The sequence below is a fragment of the Limanda limanda genome, chromosome 7 (assembly GCF_963576545.1).
Source record: "Limanda limanda chromosome 7, fLimLim1.1, whole genome shotgun sequence".
In the NCBI taxonomy this organism is placed as follows: Eukaryota; Metazoa; Chordata; class Actinopteri; order Pleuronectiformes; family Pleuronectidae; genus Limanda; species Limanda limanda.
This window is the reverse complement of record NC_083642.1, coordinates 19,299,167-19,320,245: the sequence shown is the minus strand read 5'-3', so window position 1 is coordinate 19,320,245 and position 21,079 is coordinate 19,299,167. Positions and strand designations below refer to the sequence as shown.

Genomic DNA, 21,079 nt, shown 5'->3' with positions numbered 1-21,079 from the left:
TCATTCAAACAGGTTTCTTGAACAGGTTTCCGATGTTTTAGCAATACTTTTCAGAACATGAGTGTCACACCGTGGTGAGGTTTGTCTTGTCTTGGGTTTTTGTCTCGTAACTTCCTGTTTTATTTTGAAATCCTAACTCTCCTCTCGTTTCAGGTCACTTGCCCTTCCTCATGTGTCACCGGTCTGATTGTCTCTGATTGTTTCCACCTGTTCCCTTCACCCTCATGTGCTTATAGTCTGCATCTCCCCTTTGTCTTGTGCCAAAGTGTTTTGTCCTTGTCTGTGCACCTAAGCCCTTATCCACAGTCATTGTCGTTTTTGCCAAAGATTTTTTGCTACGCCACGTAAGTTGTTTTGTGTTTCCTCCTTGAGAGTGATTTTTCGTTTGTTAAAGTCTTCAAGTTTAGCTTCGTTTTGTGTTTGTAATCTGTTATTCTTCCTCCCTTTTGGAGCGATTTATGTTTAGAGAGTTTCAGTTAGTTTGTTGAGCCTCCTGTTTAAGTGAGCCTTTTCGTTTGTCCCGTTTCATAGTAGTTTGGTTTTCCTCCTTCGGGAGCGCTTTTGATTTCTTGCCTTAGCCTTTTGTTTGTCCTCCTTTGGGAGCCATTTATGTTGTAAACGTTTTTCTTTTTCTAGTGTGTGTTTTGTATTTATTAGGGAGTTTTCTTTCCCCGAGTTATTTTTGCCAGGTTTTAGATATATTAAGTGAGTTTTTCATAGCCTAATCGTTTGTCACTCTTCATAGAGGTTCTGAATTCAATAAAGTGTGCTGGTACGTGATATCGATATGATAGTGCATCTGAGTCCTCATTTCAGTCCAGGCCTGACAATGAGAAAGAAAATAATGCTCTTTCTATTCAATACAGTTTTAATTGTATAGTGCCCAATCATAATTTACATTATCTCTAGGTGCTTTACATAGAAGGTCAAGACCATAAAAACTATAGAGAAACCCAACAGTTTCCACAATGAGCAAACACTTCGGCGACTGTGGAGAGAAAAATGGGGCGGGGAGAAGAGAATTAAAAAAATAGTTTGTGATATGGCAGAGCCGAGACATATATATATATATATACTGAGTAGTGGGTGACACGTCCTGAGAATAGATTTTTCTCAGTTTGTACTGAGGTTAAAAATAAAAAAGGAAATGAGACAACAAACATAACTAAATATTTTCACTCTGTGACGCCCGTAAATTTCCATTTAGCTGCCATCTCTTTAAATTGGCTGACAGAGACCAGTACATTATGGCCAAGGTGAGGCTGTCCCAAATTTCCTGGTTCATTTTCATTTTACATGTTTAAACCAGTTTAAACATGTAAAATGAAAATGAACCAGGAAATTTCCAATCTGACAGGTTTTTCTGAATAGTTCTATTTCCTGGACTGAAAACACAGTCCATTGTAGTGACTTCCAGTCTTTGATATTTAATACTCTTCCAGGAAGTCAAGGGATAAAAAAAAGAGAGGACGGTCTTGCAAGAGCAACAATTTCCCCAGAGCATATTGTTGCAAAACGAGTGAAATTTGTTTGACGGGTAAAACCTTCCGTAACCAGGAAGATGAGTGCAGAAATCATCAAGAAACATGCAGTTGCAAAAGACGCTATTTTTTTGCTCACAGGGGCAGAGACAGTTCTCCACCAAACACAATAAATACAGGTGAGGCTGTCCCAGTCAACATCATTGCTTGGACGGGATCTTCCACAACCATGCTCCACTTCCGACTCAGCACCACACTGTGTGAGTACACATCTGACCGACAACTAGAAGAATAACGATGTGGGTTTTGCTTATGCTGTTTCTTAAGAGGCTGGGACCTTTCTGATAGGAGTCGTTTCTCCTGAGGGAACCGTTGATCCACACAAAAGCCTGATGGAAGGCCTCAGTGTCACGATATATTTCATACTTTCTGATCGAATCAACATTTTGTCTAAAGCATTTCCCAACTAAAACTTTTTTTAGATTTACATGCTGTTTTCTTTGTGTGTGTCTGTTATTAGTTTACTATGGTGGTCTATGGGGGCAGGTTATGAAGGTTATTGTAACTAGCTTGCTACCAGTTGGTCGTAAGCTGACTTCCCTTGTTGCCCTACTGCTTTTTGGGGAAGAAAACGTTTTCATCCATGTGCTTGTTGTTGTGCCAGGGTTGTAATTGTGTGTTTGGCACAAATGATTTGTGAGCTGCATTTTTCCTATTGTTTGTCTGGGAGCAGATTGTTGTTTTTTCATGAACCCAAACCTAATAATCTTTGAGATTTAAGTAAGTCACTTTGTAACTTATGCTTGTGTTTTTTTTCTGATACATTTTGATCATTTGTTTCTTTTCCAGTCATGGCAACAATATGTTTGTTCCAGACAACAGGTAAACAAATGAGAGACTATGTTCTACCAATGTATTTATTTTCTTTACGAGCCTTGGACACATTTCAATTTGTACTTTCATATCTGTTATTTCAACAGTCTCCATAGAGACAGTCATCACCTGTGACAATGGCGGTAATGTCCAACACTTGAGCTGTGGTATGAATTTTCTATATCTTTGTGTCCACAATAAATTTCACACCTGTTCTTGGAGGCTATAATAAACTGACTCAACTATTGTCCAGGCATTGAAACATTTCAGATGGGGCACATTAACAGTGGCTATTTATCTGCAAAGTAACGAAGTGTCTATTACGAATGTCACTGACCAACTTTTTTTTTTATTGCAAACGTCATCATGATAATAAAATGTCTTATGACCTCATAAATATAACCTTTACATGTTCTGCATGTTTTGACAAAATGTTTGAGAGACCATTTTTTTTGACTTTATTTTTATGACAGATACCGGAGTGGTCCGTGTGGACGCAGCCCTGTACGGACGTTCAAACAGGGAGACCTGCAGTGCCGGCCGACCTCCACGAGAACTTGCCAATACAAGTTGTTCTCAAGTGGGCACTGTGAATGTCATGAAGAATAGGTACTCATTTCATTTACAACTGAATTTCCTGTTATGAAAAATATATTTATTTGTTCCTTTTAAAGTTTAAATCAATATTCAAGATCGAATGATCATGTTCAATAATTGTTTTCATTTTGTCAGATGTAGATGCGCTTTGGATTATAATTGTTCAAACAACTGCTTTGATAGGAGTTAAATAGGGAGGGACTGTAGGAATGAGGAATACTCATGGTGGGAGCAAAGCCCCTTAAGCTCCTTTAAGGGTGAAATAATGGTGTGAATCCAAAGCCTAGGTCGGCGCATGGGGAAGTAATGGTGGGAGTGTACTTACACGTCAGCCCACAGAAGCAGGAGTGTGTAATGATATTTATGTTGATGCACAATTGACAAAGTTCTGCTCTAATGAAGATTTTCCTCCCACATTATGAGCCTGATCTACTGAGATCCCAAATAAAGAGTGCTCAATACTACTAAATATCGACGCAGTCCCAACCACTGCATTTATTTTCCAGCTTTGTAAATCACATTGTTCCTGCTAATTTAAAGTATTTGCATCTCCTCCTCCCATTATTTTAGGCAGTAAGGTAGAAACGCCAGATATTGAATGTTCATTAAAGCAAACATACTAAATGGACAGCTTGTGTTATTCTGCACGCAATCCTCAGTGCGCACCGTTAGTAGATCAGCTTGCATATTTTTTTGTGGGTGAAATCAAGTTTGCACACGTTTTTACAAACAGATCAGGCCCTATGTGTACTGTAAATGTGTGTGGATGCTGCTGGCATTGAGATAATGGTTCAGTGTCACTGTGAGCTGTGAAAAAGATCTCAAGTTCTTGGAAAGAATAGACCATTCGACACCATAGGTTTTTATAATATATTAACATTTAATACTCGGAGAAATGAACGCAGCAGATTAAGAGGGAAGATGCACGCTGTGGCTGTGTCCCATTTCAGGGCACACGTCCTTCTGAGGCTGCATTTGAAAGACGAAGGCGTCATAGCAGCATAACTTGGCTGTCCCAAATCAAAGGCTCCTCAAAAATGCGTCCTTCCATTCCTAAGCAATGCAGGTTCCACCAATAGCTGCCCTGTGGATACCATTTGCTGTGCATTTGGTCTCGTTGTTTGCTGTTACCACTATCACTTTGAAAAACGAGTCTTCAACAATGCATGATGAATTCTGGGATAGGTTGGGCAGGGAAGGATCCACCCGCCTGAGCAGTATCTGTCGCCTCACACCTTCCTGTGCTTTTGCTTTGCGCTAAAAACATGCTCTTCTCCTAAAGGTGTGATGGCAAGAAGGTGTGTGAGATAAACACAAATTTTGTCCGTACCTCTGATCCCTGCTTCGGAATCTACAAATATCTGGAGACCAACTACACCTGTGTCCCAGCAAGTCAGTCACACATCTGCACAAAAAACAATCGCAACTCAAAGCTGTAAATCAATTGGAAGTGTGATGTCTAATGGGATTTGTGTTACTTTAACAGTTCGTGTTGTTGCATGTGAGGGGTCCTCGGCACGTTTGTTATGTGGTGAGATTAAAACCAGTTTTCTATTTTGCATCTATGACGGTCAATGGATGAGCTATATCGAAATTACTTGCACTTCTTTTTTCTTCTCTACTTTCTTTGTGTCAGATGAAGGGCAGGTTATATTTGTGATAGGAGCTGACTACGGACGCCAGATCAGACTACCTGCTCCTACAAACGGCCTGAATCTCAACTTAGGAAAGTTGACTGCTCCGGGCCCACTAGCAAAGTTTCTGACAGGTACAGTTGTTCAGCTTTTAATAAATACAGTATAATAATTTGCAGATGGAGAGGCTTTGATAACAGATATGAAAATGCATCACCTCCAAAACACATCTGTTCCTCTGCATCCACAGCTGTAATGGGAAAAACAGCTGCACTGTTCATGCAAGCAACAGAGTGCTTGGAGACACATGTAGAGGCACTTACAAGTACCTGGGGGTGGCTTACCAGTGTCAATGTAAGTCGCTGTGTGTCCGGAGAGAATCTATAATACAACATTTGCAAAGGAAAAAAAGACGTTTAATAGCTAAATGATTTTTCTTAATTGAATAATTTTTTTCTTTTGCAGATCCTGTGCAGACTCCTGTCAAGTAAACATGCTGAAATTACATCTCAATAAACATTTGCAGAATAAAATAAATGTGGTAAATGTGTCTGATTTTGTCCACTGGCCTGAGAAAAATACTTGCATCACCCAGTTCTTTCCAGATGAGTATTCTAGAATACCAATATGGTATATTTAGGCCCATACAGGTTGTTCATGTCACGACTACGGCGAGCACTGGGAAGGAAGATTTAATTTCCCATTTTTTACTTCTACAATCAATACTAAATGTCAAGAATAGATCTAATAAGTAAATTCCCAGTCAGTTCAGTGGATTCAGTCATTCATCGTAGATGCATGTTCATGCTGAAGATGTAAATGTACTGATGCTCATCACTCAATTCTATATAAAGAACCAAGAACTCTTTACAGCATCTGATTTCACTCTCTTACTGTCGTGGATAAAATGGTCCCAGCGGTTCACAACATTTAAACATTCAACAATCTCTAACAGAGGATAACGTAATACTTTGGTAGTTACTGAGTATTAACTGTTAGCATCCCTTATTGTAATCACAGTGAATTTCCCTGCTATTTACAAAATCATTATTTAAATCATTATGGAAACTGAAGTTAATTCAAGGAAATACTGCATGGTTGAAATACAGTGTGAAGGTAATTGTCTTGTCACTGCCACGTTGTCCTCTATCATTAGGAAACTCCCTGCAATTTCTAAATAGCTACACTTCACTCAGGCAGTGGAAAGTTATTAAGTGACATTTCCTGGTTCCTACCTTCTTCATTTAGAATTAGGGTGTATATTTATATCCTTCATTCAAACAGGTTTCTTGAACATGTTTCCGATGTTTTAGCAATACTTTACAGACCATGAGAAAGAAACTAATGCTCTTTCTATTCAATTCAATACAATTTTAATTGTATAGTGCCTGATCATAATACACATTATCTCAAGGTGCTTTCCATGGAAGGTCAAGACCTTAAAAAATAAAGAGAAACCCAACAGTGGAGAGAAAAGAGTTAAAAAAAATAGTTAGTGATATGGCAGAGGCGAGACATATATATATACAGTGGGGCAAAAAAGTATTTAGTCAGCCACCAATTGTGCAAGTTCTCCCACTTGAAAAGATGAGAGATGCCTGTAATTTACATCATAGGTACACTTCAACTATGAGACAGAATGGGGGGAAAGAATCCAGGAAATCACATTGTAGGATTTTTAATGAATTAATTGGTAAATTCCTCGGTAAAATAAGTATTGGTCACCTACAAACAAGCAAGATTTCTGGCTCTCACAGACCTGTAACTTCTTTAAGAGGCTCCTCTGTCCTCCACTCGTTACCTGTATTAATGGCAGCTGTTTGAACTCGTTATCAGTATAAAAGACACCTGTCCACAACCTCAAACAGTCACACTCCAAACTGGCCAAGGCCAAGACCAAAGAGCTGTCAAAGGACACCAGAAACCAAATTGTAGACCTGCACCAGGCTGGGAAGACTGAATCTGCAATAGGTAAGCAGCTTGGTGTGAAGAAATCAACTGTGGGAGCAATTATTAGAAAATGGAAGACATACAAGACCACTGATAATCTCCCTCGATCTGGGGCTCCATGCAAGATCTCACCCCGTGGGGTCAAAATGATCACAAGAACAGTGAACAAAAATCCCAGAACCACACGGGGGGACCTAGTGAATGACCTGCAGAGAGCTGGGACCAAAGTAACAAAGGCTACCATCAGTAACACTACGCCACCAGGGACTCAAATCCTTCAGTGCCCGACGTGTCCCATCTGCTTAAGCCAGTACACGTCCAGCCAGGCCCATCTGAAGTTTGCTAGAGAGCATTTGGATGATCCAGAAGAGGATTGGCAGAATGTCATATGGTCAGATGAAACCAAAATGGAACTATTTGGTAAAAACTCAACTCGTCGTGTTTGGAGGAGAAAGAATGCTGAGTTGCATCCAAAGAACACCATACCTACTGTGAAGCATGGGGGTGGAAACGTCATGCTTTGGGGCTGTTTTTCTGCAAGGGGACCAGGACGACTGATCCGTGTGAAGGAAAGAATGAATGGGGCCATGTATCGTGAGATTTTGAGTGAAAACCACATTCCATCAGCAAGGGCATTGAAGATGAAACGTGGCTGGGTCTTTTCAGCATGACAATGATCCCAAACACACCGCCCGGGCAACGAAGTAGTGGCTTCGTAAGAAGCATTTCAAGGTCCTGGAGTGGCCTAGCCAGTCACCAGATCTCAACCCCATAGAAAATCTGTAGAGGGAGTTGAAAGTCCGTGTTGCCCATCGACAGCCCCATTTTTCTCAGTTTGTACAGAGGTTAAAAATAAAAAAGGAATTGAGACAACAAACATAACTAGATATTTCCACTCTGTGACGCCCGTAAATTTCCATTTAGCTGTCATCTCTTTAAATTGGCTGACAGACCACTACATTATGGCTGAACCAGTTTAAACATGTAAAATGAAAATGAACCATGAAACCAAAATAAAAAACAATTTACACTGTAGTTAAGAATCTATTGATTCAAAAAGCTGAGGTGTTCTCAAAAGGTGGCTGGGAAATTTCCAATCTGACAGTTTTTTCTGAATAGTACTATTTCCTGGACTGCTACTGCAGTCCATTGTAGTGACTTCCAGTCTTTGATATTTAATACTCTTCCAGGAAGTCAAGGGATTAAAAAAAGAGAGGACGGTCTTGCAAGAGCAACAGTTTACCCAGAGCATATTGTTGCAAAACGAGTGAAATTTGTTTGACGGGAAAACTCTTCCGTAACCAGGAAGATGAGTGCAGAAATCATCAAGAAACATGCAGTTGTATAAGACTGAGCTATTGTTTTGCTCACAGGGGCAGAGACAATTCTCAATAAATGCAGGTGAGGCTGTCCCAGTCACCATCATTGCTTGGACGGGATCTTCCACAACCATGCTCCACTTCCGACTCAGCACCACTCTGTGTGAGTACACATCTGACCGACAACTAGAAGAATAACGATGTGGGTTTTGTTTCTGCTGTTTCTTAAGAGGCTGGGAACTTTCTGATAGGAGTCGTTTCTCCTGAGGGAACCGTTGATCCACACAAAAAAGCCTGATGGAAGGCCTCAGTGTCACAATGGGGGAAGGTTATGAAGGTTATTGGTAACTAGCTTGCTACCAGTTGATCGTAAGCTGACTTCCCTTGTTGCCCTACTGCTTTTTGGGGAAGAAAACGTTTTCATCCATGTGCTTGTTGTTGGGCCAGGGTTGTAATTGTGTGTTTGGCACAAATGATTTGTGTGCTGCATTTTTCCTATTGTTTGTCTGGGAGCAGATTGTTTTTTTTTTTCATGAACCCAAACCTAATAATCTTGGAGATTTTAAGTAAGTCACTTTGCAACTTATGCTTGTGTTTTTTTTTCTGATACATTTTGATCATTTGTTTCTTTTCCAGTCATGGCAACAATATGTTTGTTCCAGACAACAGGTAAACAAATGAGAGACTATGTTCTACCAATGTATTTATTTTCTTTACGTGCCTTGGACATATTTCAATTTGTACTTTCATATCTGTTATTTCAACAGTCTCCATAGAGACAGTCGTCACCTGTGACAATGGCGGTAATGTCCAACGCTTGAGCTGTGGTATGAATTTTCTATATCTTTGTGTCCACAATAAATTTCACATCTGTTCTTGGAGGCTATAATAAACTGACTCAACTATTGTCCAGGCATTGAAACATTTCAGATGGGGCACATTAACAGTGGCTATTTATCTGCAAAGTAACTAAGTGTCTATTACGAATGTCACTGACCCCCAACTTTTTTTTTATTGCAAACGTCATCATGATAATAAAATGTCTTATGACCTCATAAATATAACCTTTACATGTTCTGCATGATTTGACAAAATGTTTGAGAGACCATTTTTTTTATTTAAAAGGTTCATAGGTGACTTTATTTTTATGACAGATACCGGAGTGGTCCGTGTGGACGCAGCCCAGTACGGACGTTCAAACAGGGAGACCTGCAGTGCCGGCCGACCTCCACGAGAACTTGCCAATACAATTTGTTCTCAAGTGGGCACTGTGAATGTCATGAAGAATAGGTACTCATTTCATTTACAACTGAATTTCCTGTTATGAAAAATATATTTATTTGTTCCTTATAAATGACTAAGTTTAAATCAATATTCAAGATCGAATGATCATGTTCAATAATTGTTTTCATTTTCTCAGATGTAGATGTGCTTTGGAATATAATTGTGCAAACAACTGCTTTGATAGGAGTTAAATAGGGAGGCACTGTAGGAATGAGGAATACTCATGGTGGGAGGAAAGCCCCTTAAGCTCCTTTAAGGGTGAAATAATGGTGTGTATCCAAAGCCTAGGTCGGCTCATGGGGAAGTAATGGTGGGAGTGTACTTGCATGTCAGCCCACAGAAGGAGGAGTGTGTAATGATATTTATGTTGATGCACAATTGACAAAGTTCTGCTCTAATGAAGATTTTCCTCCCACATTAAGGGCCTGATCTACTGAGATCCCAAATAAAGAGTGCTAAATACTACTAAATATCGACGCAGTCCCAACCACTGCATTTATTTTCCAGCTTTGTAAATCACATTGTTCGTGCTAAATTAAAGTATTTGCATCTCCTCCTCCCATTATTTTAGGCAGTAAGGTAGAAACGCCAGATATTGAATGTTCATTAAAGCAAACGTACTAAATGGACAGTGTTATTCTGCACGCATTCCTCAGTGCGCACCGTTAGTAGATCAGCTTGCATATTTTTTTGCGGGTGAAATCAAGTTTGCACACATTTTTACACACAGATCAGGCCCTATGTGTACTGTAAATGTGTGTGGATGCTGCTGGCATTGAAATAATGGTTCAGTGTCACTGTGAGCTGTGAAAAAGATCTCAAGTTCTTGGAAAGAATAGACCATTCGACACCATAGGTTTTTATAATACATTAACATTTAATACTCGGAGAAATGAACGCAGCAGATTAAGAGGGAAGATGCACGCTGTGGCTGTGTCCCATTTCAGGGCACACGTCCTTCTGAGGCTGCATTTGAAAGACGAAGGCATCATAGCAGCATAACTTGGCTGTCCAAAATCAAAGGCTCCTCAAAAATGCGTCCTTCCATTCCTAAGCAATGCAGGTTCCATCGATAGCTGCCCTGTGGATACCATTTGCTGTACATTTGGTCTCGTCGTTTGCTGGCACCACTATCACTTTGAAAAACGAGTCTTCACCAATGCATGAATTCTGGGATAGGTTGGGCAGGGAAGGATCCACCCGCCTGAGCAGTATCTGTCGCCTCACACCTTCCTGTGCTTTTGCTTTGCGCTAAAAACATGCTCTTCTCCTAAAGGTGTGATGGCAAGAAGGTGTGTGAGATAAAGCCAAATTTTGTCCGTACCTCTGATCCCTGCCCTGGAATCTACAAATATCTAGAGACCAACTACACCTGTGTCCCAGCAAGTCAGTCACACATCTGCACAAAAAACAATCGCAACTCAAAGCTGTAAATCAATTGGAAGTGTGATGTCTAATGGGATTTGTGTTACTTTAACAATTCGTGTTGTTGCATGTGAGGGGTCCTCGGCACGTTTGTTCTGTGGTGAGATTAAAACCAGTTTTCTATTTTGCATCTATGACGGTCAATGGATGAGCTTTATCGAAATTACTTGCACTACTTTTTTCTTCTCTACTTTCTTTGTGTCAGATGAAGGGCAGGTTATATTTGTGATAGGAGCTGACTACGGACGCTATGACCAGACTACCTGCTCCTACAAACGGCCTGAATCTCAACTTAGGAAAGTTGACTGCTCCGGGCCCACTAGCAAAGTATCTGACAGGTACAGTTGTTCAGCTTTTAATAAATACAGTATAATAATTTGCAGATGGAGAGGCTTTGATAACAGATATGAAAATGCATCACCTCCAAAACACATCTGTTCCTCTGCATCCACAGCTGTAATGGGAAAAACAGTTGCACTGTCCATGCAAGCAACAGAGTGCTTGGAGACACATGTAGAGGCACTTACAAGTACCTGGGGGTGGCTTACCTGTGTGAATGTAAGTCGCTGTGTGTCCGGAGAGAATCTATAATACAACATTTGCAAAGGAAAAAAAGACGTTTAATAGCTAAATGATTTTTCTTAATTGAATAATTTTTTTCTTTTGCAGATCCTGTGCAGACTCCTGTCAAGTAAACATGCTGAAATTACATCTCAATAAACATTTGCAGAATAAAATAAATGTGTCTGATTTTGTCCACTGGCCTGAGAAAAATACTTGCATTACCCAGTTCTTTCCAGATGAGTATTCTAGAATACCAACATGGTATATTTAGGCCCATACAGGTTGTTCATGTCACGACTACGGCGAGTACTGGGGAGGAAGATTTAATTTCCCATTTTTTACTTCTACAATCAATTTTAAATGTCAAGAATAGATCAAATAAGTAAAGAAAAAAAAACAAGAAGAATACTCCCCACGCCATGGCTACAAAATGGACGCCAGCCCAAGTGGATACTGCCTCATCATAAACAACGTGGACTTTGACCCTCAGAGCGAGCTGAGCAATCGTAGAGGTTCCAACATCGACTCCGAAAAGCTGGAGAGAAGATTCAAGACGCTCAACTTCATCGTGGAAGTCAAGACCAACCTGAAACAAAGAGTGAGAATTATTTACCACTGCCTCTGTGCATGAAACCACAAGTGAAACCTTCGTGTCGCTAACAGTCCTCTTCACATTTCAGCAAATCAAGCATGAGCTGTCAGCTTTGTCCAAGAAAGACCACTCAAGCTCTGACTGCTGTGTGGTTATCATGCTGTCCCATGGCACTGAGGTAAGACCTGTGCTGCATTTTACCACCAGAGTAATCGTTGTTGATTATATTAAAGAACAATTTATGATAAAAGTTGTTGCATCACCCTCAGATTACTCTCAAAACAGTCGGTAGGTGATTTGCTGGTGGACGAGGTGGGAAATTATCATCTTATAAAACCAAAATGACCCAAAGAATAAAACCCCATATACCCTCTCGATTTTGGATTATGTCTCAGCAGAGTCGTAATCTGTATGAATTTGCTAAATTGTGCTTTTACTGAAATGCCTTGGTGTGTTTTGGATTGTATTGATTGCAGGGGTGGACTGGCCATCTGGCATACCGGGCATAATCCCGGTGGGCCGTTGACCCAATGTGGGCCGGTCTGGTCCGCTATGTTGTTGTTTTGGTTTTTTTCTCTTCTTCCTCTCTAAATTCCCTCCAATTGGGCCGGCCAATTGGCTACAGAGGGCTAGCAGTGTGTTGCCAGCATCGACACATATTATTGGTCTATTGTTTGTCATTGTCAATCAATCATGGGCTGACAGGCTCAGAGAGCCCCGACAGTGCTGTCAATCACAACACAAACCGGGGGCGGGGGGACCTCATGGCATTGGCGGGGGGAGTCGCGGGACGGGCTGCTGCTGAGATAGAAACTTAACTTAATGGATAATAAGAGTAAAAAAACGCCCGGGTGGCGCTGAGAAGCAACGGGAAAAAAAGCTGAAGTCTCTGGAGGTGGAGGCTGCTAAATTTGGCAAACTGACGGACCTATGTGGTGCCGGGTTCACCAGCCCAGCAGCAGCAGGTGCGCCGGGAGACGAGCGAGGAGGACTCGACAATGATGAGCGAGTGGAGGCAGACATGTGAGCGCACATTTTCAATTTTCAATAACTTCTCAAAACTGGCTCGTTACTTGAGCAGCGGAGGTTGGCGTCGCACGCCTCTACCCACGGCGCACCTCTCTCTCTCTCTCTCTCTCTCTCTCTCTCTCTCTCTCTCTCTCTGTGTCTTATTTTGTGTGCCTATAGTATAGTGGTTATACTGTGGTTTATTAATGTTCTTGGGCAGACACAAGAGGCACTTGTTTATAGTTAATTAGAAGTTCAGATGCACTGGTCCATTACTATTTGAACCTCAGCATCTAGGGTTCAAAATTGGTAAAATTATACATTATATGCATATTGTTGTTGTAATTTTTCAGTCAGTTGAGATAAATCTTGAGGAGAAACATTTTGGGTTGTTTTGTGTCTGTATAGACCTTCTATTAAAAGCACTTTGCATTTTTAATTTTAGTTCTTGTACTTTTGATACTTAAGTACATTTCAACACCAGATACTTTTGATACTTAAGTACTTTTAATATGAGCTACTTTAAGACTTTTACTCAAGTCATTTTCTGACGGGTGACTTTTACTTTTACCGAAGTCACTTTCAGGTAAGATATCTGTACTTTTACTCAAGTATGGCTTTCAAGAACTTTGTACACCACTGCTCAGAAGCACCCTCTCACCTGACAAATTGGAGGCATTTATGTTGATGGCCACAGAGAAAGACATTCTCATGGCCTTGGACTCTGATTTGGTGATAGACAGACTTGCAGAGAAGAGTGAGCTGCTTAAAAAGCTGCTCCACTGATAAGGTGAGAAATATTTAATATTATCACACATTGTCATTGTTAATCATTTATAATCATTATGGATGTAGTAATTCAAAATTTGTCATTTTAATAATTATTTTCAGAAGTTTTATTGTGCTTATGTGTTGATCCTTAATGGTGTGATCATGTACACTAAATGATCAATTATTCTCCATTACAGGTTGTTGTGATATATTTGACATAAGTTACGTCAATTTAATGGCAGATGTGCTCTGCTAATTATGTGGGCCGGTCTGAGCCAAAAAATGCCCGGGCCGTTTTGTTCTCCCAGTCCAGCCCTGATTGATTGGCACAGCTTTCTGTGCTTTTAAACGCTGGCAACTTTTCTAAATGAATCTCTCAGGCGTAGGTGTGATCATGGGAAGATGATGTAAAAAGTTGTTATTACTTTGATGATGTATCAACACAACATAACAGCCATCTGTTTTTTAAGTGGCAGTTAATCAACATGATGATCAGTTTGTGCTCTGTCTCTTTTATATGGATATTGTCAACAAGTGGGATTGTGTATAATTTTTGTTGTACTTTTCTGACAAATTAGAGGCTGTAAATGACCCTGCTGTGAACGGATGTGATTGCTATTCTTTCGTTAATCTGTTCCTCATTTATACACGTTTGTTTTTCTACAGCTGCATTGTCAATAATCCAACACACACTGGGCTACAGATATAGCTAATGTAGCACATACAGCTGGTCAGGGGCAGAATGAGTCATCAGACATTTTAACAGCATACCTCATGTCAGAGTCTGGTCATTTTATGCAAACAGTGAGCGCAGAAACAAGTGGGAAACAATGTGATTCCACAGCTGCTACACTGTCAGGGGGTCGAACCGTTAGAGACGAGACATCCAGCTCACCAGCAGTGGCAACTCTTAAAACAACAATTTTATGGTATTCTGTATGAGCACAAATTGTGTTATTTTATGTGCTACCTCTGAGTTGTGGCTACGGGAGCTGCTCTCACTCACTGCACTTTATCCTGATCTCCAGTAGAGGGTGTGTGTGTGACACAGAGTAATCACCATCAAGTAGCCTCTATGTGTATTGTGGCTCCCTCCACTACCACCAGGGGGCTTAATGGAATTGAAAATTGTTGCAATTTGTTTGCAGCTCAGTGACCTCACAACAACACATACGCTTTGTACTCTGGAGCTTAGTCTATTCTCAGGTTCTCTGGTTCTCAGGAGTATTCTAGCGGCTAGTTTTGCTGTGATTTAAGACTTCCTTAAAACCTGAATTTATTTGAAAAAAAACACAAAGCTGTATCATCATATTCTCTCATATTAAAGTCTGTTTTTAAATGTATACATTAGTCAAAGGGGATTGACCCACTAAGGAAACAGATGACAAGGGGAACAAATTGAATAATTCAAATAAGGTGCAAGTACAAAGCAGCACAATAGGTGTGTTTCAAATCAGATGCTGTCACAGATGTTGCTGTAGTAAATTGAAAACCTCACAGTAAAAATAACATTAAATAAAATAGTTAAGTCTCTTACAATGTATCAGCTATTCCGTTTGAATGATTATTTTGGGCTGTTGTTGGTGATGAATCCTGTAATACAGTAATTGAACCTGATGTTTTACAGAGTTACTCAGGGATTAGTTATTAATTCTTAACTTGATATGTATATTTTATTCTGTTGTACAGTACCATTCCCAGTCAGTTCAGTGGATTCAGTCATTAATTGTAGATGCATGTTCATGCTGAAGATGTAAATGTACTGATGCTCATCACTCAATTCTATATAAAGAACCAATAACTGTTTACAGCATCTGATTTCACTCTTTGACTGTCGTGGATAAAATGGACAACATTTTAACATTCAACAATCTCTAACAGAGGATAACGTTATACTTTGGTAGTTACTGAGTATTAACCGTTAGTATCCCTTATTGTAATGACAGTGAATTTCCCTGCTATTTACAAAATCATTATTTAACAGGAAACTGTGAAGCTAATTCAAGGAAATACTGCATGGTTGAAAGACAGTGTGAAGGTAATTGTCTTGTCACTCTCACGTTGTCCTCTATCATGTGGAAATTCCCTGCAATTTTCAAATAGCTACACGTCACACAGGCAGTGTAAAGTTATCTAATGACATTTCCTGGTTCCTACCTTGTCTTCATTTAGTATTAGGGTGTATATTTATATGTTTCATTCAAACAGGTTTCTTGAATAGGTTTCCGATGTTTTAGCAATACTTTACAGACCATGAGAAAGAAACTAAAGCTCTTTCTATTCAATTCAATACAATTTTAATTGTATAGTGCCCAATCATAATTTACATTATCTCAAGGTGCCTTACATAGAAGGTCAAGACCTTAAAAACTACAGAGAAACAGTGGAGAGAAAAATGGGGAGGAGAGGGGAGATGGGGGGAAAAGAGGGGAGAGAAGAGAGTTCAAAAGACTTATATATTTATATACACAGTGAGGAGTGGGTGACACATCCTGAAAAAATATGTTTCTCAATTTATACAGAGAGGTTTAACCTAAAACAACATAACTAGATATTTCCACTCTGTGACGCCCGTAAATTTCCATTAAGCTGCCATGGACAGAGACCATTACATTATGGCTGAACCAGTTTAAACATGTAATATGAATATGAAAATGAAAATGAAACCAAAATAAAAACCAATTTGACACAGAAGTTAAGAATGATTTGATCCATAAAGCTGTGGTGTTCTCGAAAGGTGTCTGTGAAATTTCCAATCTGACTGGTTTTCTGAATAGTTCTATTTCCTGGACTGCGACTAGTTTGTCTTGCAGTGACTTTTTGGTATTTATGAATCTTCCAGGAAGTCAAAGTTTAAGAGAAAGAGAGGACAATAGGTGCTGCAGAGTCTTGCAAGAGCAACAATTTGAGTTTTTTCTTCTGTTCCTTTTGAACAGTGAGACTCAGATCAATTCCTTTAAACAGTTCATTAAATAGTCGCACAACCACATGGATTGAAACAATAATGGGGGCTAACTCCTTAAAATATGACTCTGCAGTCTGTGTACACCTTAAATGGAAAGGGGACTACTTCAAGGAAGAAAGACTCAAGATTCTAAGGTCTGCCAGGGTGAGGAAAGCAGATTAGACTGAGATAGCATTGAGGTCATTCTGGTCTGGCTGGAAAAACCTTCCGTAACCAGGAAGATGAGGGCAGAAATCATCAAGAAACATGCAGTTGCATGAGACGCTATTGTTTTGCTCACAGGGGCAGAGACAGTTGTCCACCAAACACAATAAATACAGGTGAGGCTGCAGTCATCATCATTGCTTGGACGGGATCTTCCACAACCATGCTCCACTTCCGACTCAGCACCACACTGTGTGAGTACACATCTGACTGACAACTAGAAGAATAACGATGTGGGTTTTGTTTCTGCTGTTTCTTAAGAGAATGGGAACTCTCTGATAGGAGTGTTTTCTCCTGAGGGAACCGTTAATCCACACAAAAAAGCCTGATGGAAGGCCTCAGTGTCACAATATATTTCATACTTTCTGATCGAATCAACATTTTGTCAAAAGTGTTTCCCATTAAAATGAATAAATAAATGTTCTTTTAAAACTAAAACTTCTGTAATCTGCTTTTTGATCCATTGTACAGGTATTTTTTTTTTTTTTTTTTTTTTTAAGTTTACATGTTGTTTTCTTTGTGTGTCTGTTATGGGTTTATAATGGTGGTCTATGGGGGCAGGTTATGAAGGTTATTGGTAACTAGCTTGCTACCAGTTGGTCGTAAGCTGACTTCCCTTGAAAACATTTTCATCCATGTGCTTGTTGTCGTGCCAGGGTTGTAATTGTGTGTTTGGCACAAATGATTGGTGTGTTGCATTTTTCCTATTGTTTGCCTGGGAGCAGATTTTTTTTATTTATTTTTTTTATGAATCCAAACCTAATAATCTTGGAGATTTAAACTAAGTAACTTTGTAACTTATGCTTGTGTTTTTTTTCATATATATTTTGACAATTTGTTTCTTTTCCAGTTCTGGCAACAATATGTTTGTTCCAGACAACAGGTAAACAGACTATGTTCTAACAATAAATTAATTTTCTTTATGTGCTTTGGACACATTTCAATTTGTACTTTCATATCTGTTATTTCAACAGTCTCCATAGAGACAGTCATCACCTGTGACAATGGCAGTCATGTCCAACGCTTGAGCTGTGGTATGAATTTTTTTATCTTTGTGTCCACAATAAATCTGACTCAACTATTGTCAAGGCATTGAAACATTTTAGATGGGGCACATTAACAGTGGCTATTTATCTGCAAAGTTACTAAGTGTCTTTTACGAATGTCACTGACCACCAATTTTTTTTTTTATGGAAGCGTCATCATGATAATAAAAATAATCTTATAACCTCAAAATGTATGACCTTTACATGTTCTGCATGTTTTGACAAAATGTTTGAGAGACCATTTGTTTATTTAAATAGTTCATATGTGACGATATTTTTATGACAGATACCGGAGTGGTCCGTGTGGACGCAGCCCTGTACGGACGTTCAAACAGGGAGACCTGCAGTGCCGGCAGACTTTCACGAGAACTTGCCAATACAAGTTGTTCTCAAATGGGCACTGTGAATGTCATGAAGAATAGGTACTCATTTCATTTATAACTGAATTTCCCTTTGAGAAAAATGACTAAGTTTGAATCAATATTCAAGATTGAATGATCATGTTCAATAATTGTTTTCATTTTGTCAGATATAGATGCGCTCTGGAATATAATTGTGTAACCAACTGCTTTTACAGGAGTTAAATAGGGAGGTACTGTAGGAATGGGGAAAGTGAACAATGCCATTATGGGAATACTCATGGTGGGAGGAAAGCCCCTTAAGCACCTTAAAGGAGACATATTATGCCCATTTTACCACAAGTTGATATGGTTCCTTGGGGTCTTAATGAAATGTCTGTAACATATTTTGGTCAAAATACCACAAGGATCATTTAAAACAGCACCCTTTTTACCCTGTCTAAAACAGGCCTCCTCAGATTGACCTGTTTTGGATCCACCCGCCTGAGCAGTATCTGTCGCCTCACACCTTCCTGTGCTTTTGCTTTGTGCTAAAAACATGCTCTTCTCCTAAAGGTGTGATGGCAAGAAGGTGTGTGAGATAAACACAGATTTCGTCCGTACCTCTGATCCCTGCTTCGGAATCTACAAATATCTGGAGACCAACTACACCTGTGTCCCAGCAAGTCAGTCACACATCTGCACAAATACCAATTGCAACTCAAAGCAATAATATTTTTGGAAGTGTGATGTCTAATGGGATTTGTGTTACTTTAACAGTTCGTGTTGTTGCATGTGAGGGGTCCTCGGCACGTTTGTTCTGTGGTGAGATTAAAACCAGTTTTCTATTTTGCATTTATGACGGTCAATAGATGAGCTATATCGACATTACTTGCACTTCTTTTTTCTTCTCTACTTTCTTTGTGTCAGATGGAGGGCAGGTTCTATTTGTGATAGGAGCTGACTACGGACGCTATGACCAGACTACCTGCTCCTACAAACGGCCTGTATCTCAACTTAGGAATGTTGAATGCTCCGGGCCCACTAGCAAAGTTGCTGACAGGTACAGTTTTTCACCTTTTAATTTATACAGTATAATAATTTGCAGATGGAGAGGCTTTGATAACAGATATGAAAATGCATCTGTTCCTCTGCATCCACAGCTGTAATGGGAAAAACAGCTGCACTGTCCATGCAAGCAACAGAGTGCTTGGAGACACATGTGGAGGCACTTACAAGTACCTGGGGGTGGCTTACCTGTGTGAATGTAAGTCGCAGTGTGTCCGGAGAGAATCTATAATACAACATTTGCAAAGGAAAAAACTGCATGGTGGGGGAAAAAAACCAAGACGTTTAAAAGCTAAATGATTGATCTTAATTGAATATTTTTTTTCTTTTGCAGATCCTGTGCAGACTCCTGCCATGTAAACATACTGAAATTACATCACAGTAAACATTTGCAGAATAAAATAAATGTGTGACCGTCTGATTTTGTTCACTGGCCTGAGAAAAATACTTGCATCATCCAGTTCATTCCAGATGGGTATACTAGAATACCAATATGGTAGATTTAGGCCCATACAGGTTGCTATTTCAAACATTATTATTTATTTTATTGTACAGCACTTTGGTCAACTCTTAAATGTGCTTTATACATAAACTTGACACAAACCCTACATGAAGCCCTGAATATAAAATCATAACTAGTCTTCCTGCAAAGAATTCTTCGATCAGCAGCTTAAAATCTGCTGCACAGGAAGCGAGGAGTTAAACACTCATTGGAAAGAAGTGTGTGGTTACAATTGAACAAAAAAAAAGCTTAAATCACACTCGGTATACAGCACATTGCTCCTCCAAGGACAAACGATCCTAAATACAGTACGTTGTTTACAGCAAGATCCATTATATCCTGAGTAATTGACAAAAAAGCCCCATCGTGCAATGTGAAGGAAAGTGATAATACATTCCTAGATCGGCACCAAAGATTTAATGGATTCGGTGCTGGCCCGGGTGCAGATGGATTCAGCTGTTTATGCCTAATCCTGTTGACAGAACACATTTGAAATGCTGTAGAATGAGTGAAAACAGAAGCATTTAAGAGTTTATTTAACCAGACATTGACTGATTCTGCTTAAAGGGAAAATACCAGGTGTTGATGAGTAGATGTCAACAACTTTTAGTAATGTGAATATCAACGTTGGGTAAACATTAAATTGTCGGTGGTAAATAATACAAAAATAAGCGTATTTAGAAAATGTCATGCTGATCAAGTGGTTATGGCAAAAGGACTTTTTCTTTAATTATAATAGCATATGGTTAAAAAAGATGCACATTTATCAAAGATGTGATGATTACAAAGTAAAAGCATGTTGGGTGAATTCAGGTAATGTGGGACACCTACTCTTCAGTTGGATCATTTCCTGTTTCTACAGTCTATGGTTCCAACACAATCTAAGATTATTGTTAAGGATATAAATGTGTCATAAACAAGACAATCCTCCTAATTGCTATCAAATAATGTTGGTGACGTATTCAAGCAACCAAAAATGTATTGAGTTTAAAAAAAAATTGAATGATCATGTGGGACAGCATGCTTTGTGTAATCTGGGAGAGTCATTGGAAGTTCTTTAAATGGAAGACATATATTTAGGAACTTCCCCAAGTAAAAATAAAAGATAAGTTAAAGAGATGTAGCATATCATCTGCAGTTGTCAGACAGGAGTTAACGTAAATTACAGTCTGTCCCTATCCGTTTTAAACTGAATCTTTGCTAACTAGCACTTAATCAGTTTGCTCTCTGGGATAGATTTGATCCATTTAACAGAGTCTGTCCTGTGGACTGCAGCCATTGGTTTCACCAAACGTGTGGAGAAGACAACAGAGTGATCGATGATGAGTCTGTCACCGGCAAGGACTTTGTTCCTGAGTAGCCCCAGTAGAATGGTGAATTACTGAATGAATAATCTCATACATTTTTCTTGCTGTTGATTGAATTTTAATTGATTTGATTGAAAATGTAACACACCTT

The 21,079-nt window shown here is 39.4% G+C and overlaps 1 pseudogene; it reads left to right on the top strand.

Moving 5' to 3' along the window:
- The first annotated feature begins 1,700 nt into the window (after window positions 1-1,700).
- LOC133005056 (uncharacterized) lies at window positions 1,701-19,479 on the top strand (annotated as a pseudogene).
- Window positions 19,480-21,079: the final 1,600 nt, after the last annotated feature.